Genomic DNA, 14093 nt, shown 5'->3' with positions numbered 1-14093 from the left:
TAGTCTATGGTGTCTAGTGATGGTTTCACGATAAAAAATATCAAGTATTCAGCTACGAACAAGATTTGAATTACAATAGACATTCGTGTAGTGAGTTCAATCTCGGCTGCTGCCGCGCTGGCTGGATGTTTAATCTTTGTTTGATAATCAGTCTTTGTTTTCTAATTTGTCCATATAAACGCTAATTACATAAGCACTTGCATTAGGAACCCATATGTTCAAATATGTATATTTTTTTCCAATGAAAATGTATTATTTAGAGGGAGTAAAGCTTGGCCTGATAATAATATAACAGATAGTACACTATCCTCCAAAATAGTAGAAAGTAATTCCTAGGTAGATGGTATCAGGTCCACGGAATAGATACTGCATTAATGTCCTTCGTCTCACTCTAAAAAGCGGAGGAGGTAATTCCTGGGAGGGGGATATCATGACAATGAGACATACGCTACACAATCTCCATTTTGGATTGACCATTAAAAGAAGGTACATTAATCGAAAAATAGAACGGAGGAGATAATGCCTGGGAAGTGAGTACCATGACAATTAGATACACGCTACACAATCCCCACTCTGAATGGAGCATTGAAACGGGGTATATTAGTCTGAAACAGAATGGTAAAGATAATGCCCGGAAGGAGGATATCATGGCAGTATAGTCTTTTCTATGTATTAGAGAGGAGAAAAGAACATCGCCCACTAGATTTCAAAATCAGTTTTGTACCTGTCCAGGCAGGGAAGGAAGCAGCTCCTCCTCAGATGTGGCAAGAGTACTCTATCTTATGACGTATTTAGCTCTTAGCTTAGGATTGCATCGGGAGTGAGATACTTTATGGCATCGTAGAATGATCCAACCATTTTCTGTTATCTTAGCAAGCGAGTTGGTGTATATGTTCCATTTTTAAATCAGGAATGAAGCTCAGTCCCGGAAGCTTTATACATGTTGCGTCCCTAAGACGAGAACCATTCATTTCAATTGAGACAATTAGGAATCAGAGCGTTGGTGATGGAAAGAGTGAGGCTTGGTTTTAGATGAATTAATATTAACTAACCGCCATTTTTCCCATTGCACTACGTGCTCGAGATCAGAAGAGAGAGAATCAGAAGATCTAGGTCATTGCAGGTCTTTGAAGTGCTGCCATAGATAGTACTGTCGTCTACAAACAATTTACATATAAAACATGTGATCCATAGAGATAGATTGTGCTCGTTCTGTCAACTATGAGCAAGTGGAAATGTATCTTTTATTTTAGAAATTTTATTAATTCAAAATAAAAAAAACATTGAAGGCAATAGTAAAAATATGGTGTATGTTTCAAAATAAAGTTTTAGTTTTCTTGAAAATAAAATTTCATAAGTATATAATAATTACCCTAGGATAGGTATCTCTATCTGTACTATTATATAAAAGTAACTTTGTGTATGTATGTGTGTGTGTGATAGTTTATTCCTCATAGGTTCTGAAACGGCTGAGTCTATCTTTTGCAAATTTCACACAAAATCTAACTTATATGTCTGGCAGTGTTCTGATATGTTTTGTACAGAAAATCATATGATAAGTATCAAAAATCAATAAAATCCGATTTTAATATTCTTTTTTTTTATAGATAAAAAAGTATCATTTTTACAGGGGAATGTTTTACGTTACAACAGCAAAGGAAGATAATAGAATTTCAGCAAATTATTTCTTCTTAACCCTCCCCCCCCAGATATATTGTAATCCGGAGATATAGATTAGCGGCAGAGCATTCGACTACGGATCGAATGATTCCCTGATCAAGCCCAGGAGTACGTAACCATTTTATTTTAATTTGTTTTATTAATGAGTTCAATTTACGATAAAAGAAGTGTTACCATTTAAAATTACCGCAAATCATTTCTTCGTTTGCATATTTTAAAACTAAACATTAATCAGAAGTGACTTTTCCAGGGCATTCATCGTCAGGCCCCAAAATCAGCTGACTTAATATTGTAAACAAACACAGACGGAATTTGATAAACGACATTATTATTATTTATTTTATTTTATTCTATTTATTTTTGCGAATTAGTCCACCAGACGAATTATTCGTCATAATATATAATAATTAACATAGGATTGATTCCAAGATAATACATACGCAATCTGCATAAATCAAAAAATCATGTTTAAGTGTATTGTACGACCGGGCAACGCCGGGGTGTCAGCTAGTAAACTATACACACAGCATTAGTTTTTAATTATGATATTTGTTTTCTTACTGGCGAGGGCTCGATTTCGGGCTCACACACATACTAAATAATAACGTTTACAAAAAAATAAATATATATATATATATATATATATATATATATATATATATATATATATATATATAAGTTACTTACCGTGTTACCTATAGTACCTATCCCATAATTCGCATTGAACATTAAGAAATTACAATAATATAATCGTAGTCATTGTTATTGTTCTTTTTATTAAAGCTTTACATTTAATTTTAAAATACGGCGAAACTTGATTGTCAGCCCACTAAATTCCACGAGTCATAAAAGCGTTTTTTTTCTATTTTTTTGCTTTTTTTACGCAGAAGTTATAAATAAAAAGATCTTGCTTTCTCCTAACGAAGAAATGTCCCTGCTATGGGATTTGGTTACATGCTGACCAATCATCGTGTAAGGCGCATCTATCCCCTGAATTAGCTTCTTTGAAAATCATGGTCAATCGGTAGAACGAACCCTGAAAGCTACGAGAAAAGACTCCAACTCTCTCTCTCTCTCTCTCTCTCTCTCTCTCTCACACACACACACACACACACACACACACACGCACGCACACACGCACATACAAAAGCGCGCACACACTATTTGATTATGACTAATGTAGTACGTGTAATATTCCCCTATTATTTATAATTTACTATTCACATCTTTAGAAAATGAATTGACATTTACCAACGGGGAGGTAAGGCCGGCTTTTTCCGGTCGTAAAAGAAACTTAAAATTCGTCCAGATTTCATATATACAGGGTGACCCAAAATAAAAACAAAAGCTAAATGGAGGACATCTAGAACATACGCTCTAGAACAGAGAAAAAAAAGGCCAACGACCCTAGTGTTTTGATGTGATGTTTTGAATATAATAAACTAGTTATGACGAAAGTTTCATTTAATTCAGACAAAACACTAAGAAACAGCCCTAATTAGAGTTGGGACCCGATTTTTGGGGGTCACTCTGTATTATTAGTCGTGATTTCACGAGTAAAAAAAAAAAAGTATTTGGGTGCTATCAGCTGGAATCGAAACCGAAAGCACAACTGTAGTATTCAGAGATGGTGACGTTCGTAGTACCGTACTAACGTGGCACGCCTATAAGCTGATTTAAAATTAAAAATAAACAAAGATGAATATATAAAATGTATGGCGTTTTGTTTTTGTTTTTCAATTTTGACCCCATTTTGATTCCTTAAAATCTATTTTAACCAACTAAAGGCCCATAAAAGGACCGTCCATAAAAAATCCTTTGAGGCCCCTAGCGCCGCTCTGCGATATTGTTTCGGAGAGATAGAGTTTTAAAATATGGAGACAGACAGACAGACATATGGCCTTTTATATATTAGATTTACGGCGATAAAATTTCTTGTATTTACTCTGGTCTCCGGTCAGAAAACTTAGCCAAAGTTTTTTTCCCCCTCGGCACCCAAATTCAACTAGGCCATTTTTATTTGTATATTGCTGGTCCAATTCTGTTCTAGGAAGTCCACTCTTCAATACTTTCTCTTCGTTATTTGAGAAGGGCTTTATTTATTCCTAATTACCTGAGGCACCTCTACCGGAGAATGCTGACGAGATTGTCCAGGAACTTTTTTGTAGATCAGAATGCTTTTCCTCTAGCGCACTAGCTCTCCAACCTTATAAAACCTGTTGAATCAGAGAGCACAATGTTGAACTATCACAAATAGTTTTTTTTTTTTTTTTAACTTTTTTGTTCGAATCACGGGATAAATGCACTCGTTGCGTATAGCTACACTGATAAGTCGTGTACAGATTATATAACTGTACGTTCATCATAATGACTATAACAATTGATTCATCGACATATTTTTGCTCTGACCGCCATAAACTGTCACAATATCAACTATTTTCCCACGCTCATTGAAGCCCACTAGAATACTTCAAAACGGTTCGGTTCTCATTGTGTGTTCACGTCGTAGAATGCATCAACGTCTTTCAGAAAATGACCTTTGACTCCTCTCTCTGTATTTTTTCTGAAAGTCATTTTCCCTACTTCTCATTACACTTCATTTTTACCTCATCTCTCTCTCTCTCTCTCTCTCTCTCTCTCTCTCTCTCTCTCTCCCCTAACTACTTATAACGTAGGAACTGTTTATGATTGCGCATACAACAACTCTTGAAGATCAAGGCCATTGAGTGGCATGCGATTCAAGAGCCTGTTTTCTAAGAGCTGGTCTCCATTAGATGTCTTTATCTCGAAACTTCAGGTCAAGGTTTCAGGTTATGGGAAATATATCATTGCTGTGGTCGATTTCTTAACTGGCCTGCTTTTAATGGCAGAAAAGGCACAATTTCTAATCAAAAACTCCATCAACACATGTAACTCTCCCGTTTGCAACAAAATAAAATCAAATAAAAAAAAAGCCATTACTCTAGGTTTATATCGTGTATGGTTAGTTTGATTTCGTTTTTTTTTTAATATTAGTTTGAGAAGAAAAAACCTAACTAAGAAAAAAACACCTTCAGCAACTTCATCGCCATCAGAAGGCAAGATGTTTTCTGGACAGGAGCTGCTAAAAATAGCCTATCCTGCCTTAACAGAGTACAAAATAGACTTTGTAGCTGAATGGGGGGTGCCCTTTTCTCTTCCTTAAAACCTCTCTCCTACAGAAAAGACGTTGCGAACCTGTTTTTAACGATAAAAATCGTTATTTCCATGGCTGGTGCTCGCCTGAGCTCCAATCTCCGGTTCCCCCTCGCCAATCTTTCACGAAAAACACCCGTCTAGCTGAAACCACTGTCATTATTTTTTCCCTCTATTTATCCGTGCCTAAATCGAAGCGTAGATTGCATGAGCAAAGCTTCTTTGTTAGAAGTGCACGACTGTGGAACTCTGTTCCGTTTGCCTGTTTCCCACCTGACTACAACTTGGATGTCTTCAAGTCCAACATAAACAAATTCCTAATGAACCGCCCCCTTAAGTAAGACACTCTATCAAATATGCAAAAACTAACGGTTATTACGATACCATCCCATTGATTACTGTACACGCAATAACCCTTATCCCGGAGTGGCTTCCGGGCCTTGATAAGTGGTAACCTCCATGTAAAAAAAAGAAAATACATTTGCATTTGCGAAAGTGCGCCGATTCTGATGGTGCTTATTTTGATCAATCAAGTTTTTTTGTTTGGGCCAAGATATGTTCATCTGAAATTAAAAGTTAAGAACCGCAAGAACTTTATTGTCAATATTTTTTTTTTTTTTTAGTTAATTAGAATTCATTATTGGGACGAGTAATTTGTATTATTCATCCAATTCATTTATTGTGGACCATTACCCTTATGTCCTAGTTGTTGTTTCATGACGTTTCGGCCAACTATTCCTTTGGCTTTCGTCAGGTGGTTAACCGTGACGAGATAGGAACGCCGAATGTCCTAACTGCATCATCAGCGACAACTAGGGAAGGCAGTAATTGCTGGTGCTGCAGTTAGGAGATTCGGCGTACCTAACTGTTATCTCGGCCCCAAATTTATTGATCAAAATAAGCACCATCAGAATGCAAAACACGTGTATTTATGTTCTTACGTAATATAACTCAAAATTTTGTCTCGGATTTTTTTTATTCATATTAACCTCAAATTGCCATTAAGAGGTGAATAAGTGAACATGCCTACAGGGGCATTTTAAGTAGGGAGTTGAGCAACGAAATGGCTGTTCACATTACAGTAAAATTTTGCATATCAGCACAGTCTTGAAAGCAAGATATAGCGGGAAATTCCGAAGCCTAGCTGTTCGAATGAAGAAACTTTCAAAGTAGAAGGCTTTTCGGTATCTAGGGTCCTCTATGGTGAAAAGGTGGAATTTTGCTACTTTAATGTGTGTTTTGATATTTTTTTTCGTATTTCGGTTATTTTAAAAAAAAAAACATAGGTAAAGTCTAATTTGAGAAAAACATTCCAAAAACTATTGCCTAGAATATATTGTATTATTTGGATTAAGCTGACTACTGTGCTCACATGTTCACAAAACGTTTCGGTCGATGTAACTTTGAATAATCTTTAAGTGTACCTTGTCGAAGTCGGGAATTTTTCTTTCGAACTCGGGAATCTCCACAGAATTTCGAACGGAATCGTTTATATTATCTATGGAGGAAGCTTGTTCTCGTTTCTTTAGCCATAATTGGGTAGGGGTCTTAAGGAATTTACAATTGCACTTTTAGTATCGTCCGCACTGAGGATTGAACCTTCAATCTCCATAAGAGTGTACCTCACAACTGAATGTTACAAAGTACTTTATCCACTACGCAATACAGAGATCCTGAAGATACACGTAAAGAATATCGGAGGTTCAGTTTGAAATTTTAAATAAGTTCCTGAATTAGAAATGACGTACGTAAAGAAAATCAAAGATTAACATGACTGAAATTTTGTGAAAATTACAATCAAGATGAGAATAGTAGTCCAGACAAATAAAATAAAATAAATTCTCAGTTGTTACAAAATGGAGGGCACTCCGTTAGATAATGATTATATCAGCTAGTGTCAATCGAACTAAGTGCATATCGAAGTGACACGAAGTTTGGGAAATGAACCAGTTCTCAGGAAAAATGAACAGGAAGCTGTGTTGTGTAAAGCTAGGGAGGTAAACTGTGTCAAAAATACGATGAATCAAAGAGATGTCACCAGCACGACGTCACTTATATAGATGTTGCCAAAAACAGTAGGGTTTCATCAGTGAGTTTGCGAAGCAAATCGTCAATAATACTCTAGCAATGAAAGGAAAACTTGGCTAATTGCCAAGAGCGAAGCACTTCCTAAGACTTTTGTTTGCTGTGTCAACTCATATATTTTTAAAATAAAATAGTTAATTAATTAATTAATTAACAGAATAGTAATCTCTCTCATGCATTAACTATTTATCTCCTCTAAAAAAATATGAACTCTCAACCGTCTTTATTTCCGTTTTTATTCACGTATAATGAGAACAGTACACAATCACTGTCTAAAAATACTGTAAATCATCGTATGACTTATATTATTCTATATTTTCGCTTGTAATAAGAATTGGACCTTAGAGTTCAAAATAGACTTCGTAGCCTCGTAGGAGATGTCATTTTCTCTTCCCTGCAACCTCTATCTCACAGAAGAGATGTTGCGAGTTTGTCTCTGATGTATCGTTATTTTCATGGAAAGTGTTCGACTGAGCTTCAGTCTATGGTCCCCACTCGCCAAACTTTCACAAGAAACACTCGTCTAGCTGAAAACACTATCAATAATTCACCCCACTCTTTATCTGTGCCTAAACCTAAATGTAGATTCCATGAACAGAGCTTCTTTCTTAGAACTGCACGCCTGTGGAATTGTCTTCCGTTTTCCTGCTTTCCGGCTCACTACAATATGGTTGTGTTCAAGTCTAACGTAAACAAGTTTTTGATGAGCCGTTCCATATAAGTTATCGAATTTTGATTACTAATGATTACTATATTGTTCAATTTCTACTGTACACTTTTTAACCCTTATCCTTCAGTGGCCTTTTGGCCTTGATAATGTGGTGATGCCTGTGTAAAAAAAAACCTTCAAAAGACTTGTGGCCGACCATTGCTGACAGAAAGAGAACAGTTTATACCTGGATCAAATAGAAGGTTCAGTTCGCAATTGCGAATAACTTTCAGAATTCGACGTAAATAATTTTAGAAGAGATACATTGGCAGAAACGTTGTGAAAATAACAACCAAGAAAAGGATAATAGTTTAAAAACATCTAAATACTACAAATTATCAATCATCGTCTCAAAAAAAGCTCTAAAACCTAAACAGTCGAATTCATTTTCTGAATCAGTGTTAGTTATCATTTATACGGCCTGTCCAAAAAAGTTACTGAAGAGTTTAAAATCTTCATCATTTTACCATTAGTGAGTATTTCTTTCTCTTTTTCAAATATTTTACAGATAATATTTTGAAAATGGATTGTTGATTGATTGTGCTTCTCAGAAAATGCTTTGGCCACAACATTATCTCTCGCTACGGCAATGTCAAATGGCCACATTCCCCAGACTTGACTAGACCCGACTTTTTCTTGTAGGGACATCTTACAGAAAGAGTCTGTCTTAATAAACGCTAAACCCTGCAAGAATTGAAGGAAAACATCAGGATCGAAATAAGGGAGTGTAATCGCAATCCAGAGATTCTGCAATCTGCCATGAATAATGTTTTGGAAAGAGCACAAATATGCGAAGCTGAAAATGGGCAACCTGTTTTTCATTAAGAAAAATTGATTTAATTTTTGTGCTCTGTGAAAAGACAATTCCCAATATTTTAGTCAGATTCTGTTAAAACTGCAGAAATATAGCATCAAAAATAAGGGATGTATTTAAGTTCCAAATCTTTCAGTGACTTTAGGGACACGTCGTAGAAAAGGCGAAACCGTGAAATTCATAACTTATCTACATGGTCATGTCTGGCAGAACATGAACAATCTGCCCTCAGGGATTGGAATAAAACATTCTGTTTAAAATTCTGCGTAATATCTTGCGTTTAACACAAGCATTACAGCGTTCGAAAAGATCCATCCCGAGAAGGTCGGAGATTTCATCGGTCGAAACGTTTTTAAATTAAGTAAACAAGATGAGAATAGTAGTTCGAATAAACCAAATAATCCAATCTATCATGCATCATCTCAAGAAATCAACTTATTTATTATATCATTCTTAGTTATTTTTTATTGTCGTAGGGATTGAACCATCGACCTTTAGAATTACTTCTACTCAGTCGTGGCTGACAAGACGGAAACAATCTACCCAGAAGGATTTGTTTACAGACAAATTCTCGTTAGATCACAGGAGTTAAGCGACATTGAGCCTTGTCAGTATCAGATAAGGTACAAAATTAGAATACCAGGCGCTGTATGTGGAATAACGGTGTTATTACCTTCCCTCAAAATATGAACACAAGACAATCAATATATAAAATTAACGTCGTTACAATCATCTCAACTGGACGGGGTACACAAGAGACTAGGGAATGCTTGTAAGTAAGATATTCCTTAGAAAGATCCTACTAGGCAGGAAGCCGCCTGAGTCTTCCCTAGGTGTGTATCACACCAAGAAATATCTCCTGCAGATTAAAGGGGGGTTCAGCTCGAAATTTCGTATAGTTTTCTGGGTTGGAAGAAAGATTTACGAGTGCAACACGCTGCACATAAAGAAGGTCGGAAATAACATCGGTTAAAACGTTATAAAATTAACAAGATGAGAATAGTAGTCCAAATATTCCAAACTAGCAGGACCTGTAGAAATTTCACAGCCGACTCTTTCATATGTAATATATTGATGTTGGCATTCTGAGGGTGTTCAACGTAAATGAAAACGCCCTGATATTATTGTAGCTCTTTTGTTAAAACTGCAAACGTAGTTATCTAAGCAAGCAGGGACACCCGGCGTAGCCCATATATATATATATATATATATATATATATATATATATATATATATATATATAGAGAGAGAGAGAGAGAGAGAGAAAGAGAGAGAGAGAGAGGGGGAGACAACTAGAGTTCTTCAACTATAATGGAAACCGAAACCAAAACTTGTAATTAATTCTTGGTAAAATTATTTATTACAAGAAATAGAAGGTCATAACAATTAAACGACAGTCACTCGGAAGAAAAAAGATGTAAGTGTGACACACAAAAGAACGCACACACACACACACACACTATTGTATTAATATATAGATTATACGAAATAGAACGTTGATATAAAACATTCCTAGAATTGCACTTGACGACTTTTAAGTATTTATTGTTTTCGCCTTTTTGTGAATCAAAAATGGGATTGGTCTTTAAGTGTCTTACTTTCCCTCCAAATTCAACAGAATTGAATAATCATTCAAGATAAGATTGACCCCCTTTAGTTTTGTTTTCGTTTCTCGCGTCCAACTTGCCTGCCACTTTTGATAAAGCTCAATTGATTTTGTATTAATTTTATTTGATCTTTTAAAAGTGTTTGTTTTTCTGTACTTCATTTCAAATGTCCTTTATTCACAGAAGTACTATGTTAATGCGTGCTTATTCGTAAAAATAAACAAAAAAATGTTTATATTATTTACATTATTCAGACTACTAGTCTCATCTCGAAAACTATTTTCATAACCTTTCGGTCGATGTAACCTCCGACCTTCATCAGGTGAATCTTGTAAAACTGCGGATTTTTTTTTTCTGTCGAACTCGTAAATCTGCACGAAATTTCCAACGGAACCCTCCATTTAATCTACGTGGCGCAGTGGATAAAGTGCTTGGTTAAATTCAGTTGTAACGTTTTCTTTTCTGGAGGTTAAAGGTTAAATCCTCAGTGCGGGCGACACTAACAATACAATTGCAAATCACGTAGAATTTCTATCTATTCATGGCTGACGGAACGAGATCATTCTACCTCTTTTAAATGAATTCAATGATTAAATGTTCGAAAGTCCGTGCAGATTCCCGAGTTCGACAGAAAAAATCCGGAGTTCGATATAAGACACCTGAAGAAGATCGGAAGTTGCATCGAATGAAACGTTGTGAAAATAACACTCAAGATGAGAATAATACAATTAACCAATCCTCATCTAAAAAAAAAACAGAAACGTGATAAAATATTCATTATTTTATTAAGGTAAAAAGCAATTAGAGGCTAAAAAAATATGCATCAATTTCATTTTTCATAATCCGTAAAACTTGGTTACCTCTGTGTTGTCCTTTTGTCCTCGCGTTCCATGAGCGGTATTTCTGACAAAAGAGGAATAATTGCTGCTTTGTGGTTTGCCATTGTTTTTAATGGATATGTGGAGATTTTCCAAATCTTTTTTGTGTATTAAACATGATTCAACTTTCAATCTCTCCATCTCATTAACCTTTATCCTCGAAGTCATTTTGGCCTTGTTAACTGATGATTTATCAGTAATTTAGTTTATTTCTTTTTTATTATTACGAAGTCCCCGATTATTAAGGCGAAAAAGCTACTCTAGAACAAGGGTTAATGAATGTGAAGTGAGCGCTGAGATAATACCACGAAGATCGGTCCTGGTGGGAGTTTGGTATAACTTGATTATTTAAGAGGACGGCTCAACAAGAACTTGTTTACATTGGACTTGAAACGACCATGTTATAATGTTGGAGTAGGCAACTTTCTGCTAACTGCGTGTCGACTTAAGTTTTCGAATTATCTAGAATGCCAACAACACACGTACTTAGTATTTTTTTTTTTTTTCATTTTAAATGCAACTGAACACTCACTTTTATATTGATGATTTTTAAAAGTTTTCGGCTATGCTGAAAACGAATATCACAATTAAATTAATCGAAGACAAGTAGTTTTCTAGATATTAACATCTTTATGATCCAATGTTTTTACTGGCGGCCATGTTTTTTCCAACCGAAAAGTACTAATGCGCGTGCATATTACAAAACACCACACTCCTCCTCATGTTAAGAATGGCGACCGCCATCACCAGGTATTAAGTAATACTGTGAAAATATCTTAATATCTAGAAAACTAATAAATGTTCGTTTTCAGTTGATCCGAAATCCTATAAAAGTTTGCAATTTAAAGATGGGTTGGTGGCTGACAAGAAACTACGATTGTTCAACCCGGCTACATCACAAATAATCATCACAGAGGCCAAAATAACTCATAAATGTTGTCAAAATGTTTTCTGCTTTAATTGTGTTATCTAATTTATAAAGCATATTCTGTCTGTCTGTCTGTCTCCATATTTTCAAACTCTATATCTTCCGAAATTAAAAGTCGCAGAGCGGCGCTCCGGCTTCAAATGATTGGATTTTTATAGACCGTTCTTTTACGGGTCTTTAGCCGGTTAAAATAGTTTTTAAGGGGTGAAAATTGAAAAACAAATTTTGTACATTAATCTTAGCTTTATGCATGTCACGTTGGTACAGTGGTAACGTCAGCAGCTTTGAATGTTGCTGTTTTTCTTTCGGTTTCAATTCTAGCTAATGGTACTTGAATACTCTTTTTGTACTTTTGAAATACGAAATCTGGACAAATTAAAATATCATATTTAAGCGTATTTTACGAGCGGGCAAAGCCGGGTGCCCTCCCCCCGTTAGTAAAGGGATAATAAGCAACAGAACTCTTAATAAAATGTGATTATTTTCATGGTATCTTGCAACCACGGGTAGGCGAGGGTTAGGGTTAGGCTTAGGCTAGGCGAGGCAAATAATTTAACTCCGTGCTTTTGTCGAGAGCACCACTAGATATTTGGGAATGTTTTAATTCAGATGCGTGTTTAATTGTTACGTTTTAAACCAAATCAGTTATCCGCCTCTCAACTGATTTTACAGAAACAGGCATTTCTTTAATTCGAGTAAATATAATCTTATTAATTTTGAAATTTCACCACCCCTGGAAAAAATAAATAGCTTTTAAGATGGTCTCAAATTTTTCTTCTAAAATTTGACTTTATACACTAAATGTATGACGCACTACACTTTCACAGCAGAAAATACACACAGCACGATCTTTATAAAGATCCATCTATTTCGTTTAATTTACTTGAAATAATCAATGATCAAGTTTTCGTTTACTTTACAGCCATATTATCGAAATGTTTTTTTATTCCGAAAATATAAATAAACCAGCCAATATCAATGCTGCTATTTACATATAATTAAACTACATTTACATAAATTCACTATAGATCACATTTCATACTATCATGTATAAATCACTAACTTCATTAAAAAAAAATGAAAAATATATTTGTTTAGAAAAATCTTAAAGTACAAAAAAAAATGTGTCCGTTTACAAAGAAACTTCTAATTAGTAATTTCCCTTTACCACAAGGGAGAATACTTGAACTGTCTGCGTGCAACTCTTGTGATAGTGACCTGGGAAGTATCCCCAGAGTATTGTGTTAGAAAATAAACTTTTTTTCATAGCATTTTCGTTTAGTTAGATGAACTGATTGAAGACCAAGTTTTAATACATGTAAGGACGGTTCATAACAGGAATCTTCGATATTGTATTTAAAGACGAACAAATTGTAATCTGCAGAGAAGCAATCTTGTAGTAATGTGTTCCGCAAGCAGAAAATACTTGCGAAAAATCTCTTCCTGGAAATTCTACCTGCCTCTAGGTGTTAAGTATTTACTGTGACTGGTTGTTCAAAATACGTTTGTCCAGTCTATATTATGTTAACATTTACTTTTGTCGCGAATACAAATATATACGGGTCTTGGATATGACCTTAAGCTATATCCGATGGTGAGACAATAGTTTGCGGACTTTGGGGAGTGTGGAGCCACACATTAATTGTCATGGCTCCCAGGTCCACTCTGACCCAGAGTGGTAGTACCTGTTAGGATCCCAACTATGGGTTAAATAGAAACCGACTTGAAAACAACAAATATATTCTATTAAAAAAATGTTCTTCAAAATCACTAGATTCGGCATTAAATAACCTGAAAAGGGTTGATATGCCATAAAACAAAAACAACCAACCGACAACAAATATATACACACACTGACAGCGAAATTAAAATCGCAACACACTTGATCAACAAAAAATATATTGTTTTTATTTCACACCGACAAATTAGCTTTTCGGTGACAAAGTATTATTGTGTATTTTGACGTTTCTGGAAGACTCGGGGTGTGGGCGCGTAGTTGTTGAATGTCGGGTAGTGAATAAGTTGGTTACGCAGTCTGTCTGTCTGTCTGTCTCTCTCTCTCTCTCTCTCCCTCTCTCTCTCTCTCTCTCTCTGACCAACTAACTGCTTCTTCTCTGTAACGATTTTATTCATAAAGAAATTCTTTTCCTATTGGAATGCTTAATTGTTTCTTTTTGGCTATTGTTTCAATGTTTTAGCCGATATCTGCTCACATATT

The sequence above is a fragment of the Euprymna scolopes genome, chromosome 34 (assembly GCF_053919585.1).
Source record: "Euprymna scolopes isolate OS-2025 chromosome 34, ASM5391958v1, whole genome shotgun sequence".
NCBI lineage: Eukaryota > Metazoa > Mollusca > Cephalopoda > Sepiida > Sepiolidae > Euprymna > Euprymna scolopes.
The sequence above is the reverse complement of the archived record's forward strand: the minus strand, read 5'-3'. Positions refer to the sequence as shown.